The sequence below is a fragment of the Benincasa hispida genome, chromosome 6 (assembly GCF_027475165.1).
Source record: "Benincasa hispida cultivar pf3 chromosome 6, pf3_genome.v1.1, whole genome shotgun sequence".
Lineage (NCBI taxonomy): Eukaryota > Viridiplantae > Streptophyta > Magnoliopsida > Cucurbitales > Cucurbitaceae > Benincasa > Benincasa hispida.
In genome coordinates this window covers 41,117,858-41,120,674 of record NC_143483.1, presented here as the reverse complement: position 1 = coordinate 41,120,674, position 2,817 = coordinate 41,117,858, and the positions used below count along the sequence as shown (strand labels likewise).

The window sequence follows — 2,817 nt, the reverse complement described above, 5'->3', positions numbered from 1 at the left end:
ATCCTATCATAATGGCAAACAGTAGTACGCGTCTCATGAGGGAGTATGCGTCTCCTGTGTTGTATGATTTCTCACCAGGGATCATATACCCAACGCCAGATGGGACAAGATTTGAGATGAAATCTGTGATATTACAAATGCTCCAAACAGTTGGACAATTCGGGGGTGCTCGGGGAAAAGACCCTCACGCCCATATGAAAGGTTTCTTGGAGACGTGCAACTCGTTTGTGATTCCTGGAATCACTCCAAATGCTATCAATCTATCTTTATTCCCATATTCTCTGTGTGATGACACAAAGCAATGGGTAAGTTCTTTGGAGCCTGGAGAGATCACGACCTGGGAAAAGTTGGTGGAGAAATTCATGCAGAAATACTTCCCACCCACCACAAACGCAAGGAGGCAGAAAGAGATCATGAACTTCGAGCAGGAAGAATTTGAAACCTTGAGTGCCGCATGGGAGCACTTTAAAGGATTAGTCAAGAACTTCCCCAATCACGAATTACCGTTTAACCATCTAGATGGAGACCTTTTATGGCAGATTAAACAGAGCGTCTCAAATGGCAACCGATGCATCTGTAGCTGGCGGTATCATGGACAAATCTTATAATGAAGCTAAGGAAATACTGGACCGCATAGCCAAGCATAATATGGAATAGGTGGATGACACTTATGACGCAAGAGCAGATAGGAAGAGGCAATCTTAGAATGTGAATTCTATTGACTCTAACGCAATAGCCATGCTCTCTATACAAGTAGCTGCTATGACAAACCTTTTTCCGAATATGTCACTAGGGAACACATCAAACCTGCAAAAGGTAAATCAAGTAGAAACATTCGAATAGCCCATGGTTAGCTGTGTGGGTTGTGAAGATCCCCATTCCTACTCTGATTGCCCACAAAATCCGCAATCGGTATGCTTTATTAAAAATAACCCATTCTCAAACACCTATAATCCTAGATGGAGGAACCATCCAAATTTCTCTTGGGCAAGTCATCAATAGGAGCAACACCAACCAGGGGTAAACCAGCAACAAAGGCAAGGACCACCGCCTGGATTCCAACCAATGCAACAGCCACACCAACAATCCTTTAATAGAGGAGGTCATGCATCGAGTTCAGCATCTCCGCTTAAAAACCTTTTAAAGAATATATCACCCAGAACGATGTCTTTCTAAAAAGCCAGGCGTCTTCCATAAAAAATCTAGAGATACAGGTGGGGCAGATTGCCAGTGAGTTGAAGAATTGGCAGCCAGAAGTCTTGCCCAGCAACACAGAAACCCCAGAAAATAACAACGGAAAATAGCAATGTCATGTGGTGACATTGCGAAGTGGAAAACCTCTTGTAGAAAAAAACCATGAACCCAAGAACCAACAATCCTTCAAAAGAACTCAACACACGCCCAACGACACTAGAAGATCAAGAAGAAAGGATGCCTGAATCCACAAGCCATTCGAATCTAAGCACGTCTAACGCGGGAGAACCTGCGATGCAGTTGAACGCACCATTTCCTAGACACTTGATGAAAAAGAATGATGAACAAAAATTTAAGCATTTTCTTGAACTCCTGAGGCAACTGCACATTAATATTCCACTTGTAGAAAGAAGCCTTCGAACAAATGCCAAAATACGTCAAATGTTTTAAGGATATTTTGATAAAGAAGAGGAGAATCAATGAGACGGAAGTAATTGTGCTAATGCAGGAGTGCAATGCGTTAGTCAGCAACAGATTACCCAAGAAACAGAAGAACCCAAGAAGCTTCACATTCCTGTGCTCAATCGGAGGGTTGGATGTAGGACATGCATTGTGTGATCTGAGAGCAAGTGTTAACCTCATGCCATTCTCAATCTTCAAGAAATTGGGAATTGGTGAAGCACAACCCATTTCTATAACACTTTAACTCGCTGATAGGACGATCACATACCCTGAAGGAAAGATTGGAGATGTTCTGGTAAAAGTTGACAAATTCATGTTCCCAATGGATTTCATCATCCTAGACTATGAAGCAAACAGGGATGTACCAATCATTCTTGGACACCCTTTCTAGCCACTGGGAAAGTATTAATAGACGTGCACAAAGGAGAACTGACCATGCGCATAGACAATCAAGAAGTGAAGTTTAATGTGTTAAATGCATTAAAGTTCCTGGATAATGAAGAATGTCAACCGAACAAAATAGAGTTGCCTGAAGAAGAAGCGACCCAAGTTTGTGAGGTCCTCACGTTGGAAGAAAGCATGAAGGAACTCGAGCCGCCAAGTCTGAGTGAGCGGCAGACGAAACCAACGCGTCCATCATTAGAAGAACCACTAGAACTAGAATTGAAATCGTTACCTAACCACCTTAAATATGCTTTTCTTGGATTAAACAACACCTTACCCATAATTATTTTAGCAAATCTTTCCGAGCCTAACGAATATTCTCTTTTGCAGATTTTGCAAAAGCACATGCGGGCAATAGGATGGACGTTGGCTGACATCCGTGGCATCAGCCCATCTTACTGCATGTACAAAATCAGGCTAGAAGAAGGGAAGACTGGATCAATTAAGCCTCAACGAAGGCTAAATCCTATAATAAAGGAAGTAGTCAAAAAAGAAATCTTAAAGTGGTTGGACGCAAGAGTAATCTACCCTATATCTGATAGCAGTTGGGTAAGCCCAGTTAAATGCGTCCTCAAGAAAGGAGGAACAATAGTGATAGTCAATAGTAACAATGAGCTCAACCCTTCAAGGATTATCACGGGTTGGCGCTTCTGCATGGACTATAGGAAACTCAACGTGACAACCAAGAAGGACCACTTCCCTCTTCCCTTCATTGAC

At 42.4% G+C, this 2,817-nt stretch overlaps 1 non-coding gene across 1 annotated transcript; it reads right to left on the bottom strand.

Moving 5' to 3' along the window:
* Positions 1 to 396: 396 nt before the first annotated feature.
* On the bottom strand, positions 397 to 502 carry LOC120080690 (small nucleolar RNA R71). Its single transcript, XR_005482639.1, has one exon. It is a non-coding gene; the product is annotated as a small nucleolar RNA R71 (small nucleolar RNA).
* Between the last annotated feature and the right edge of the window lie 2,315 nt (positions 503 to 2,817).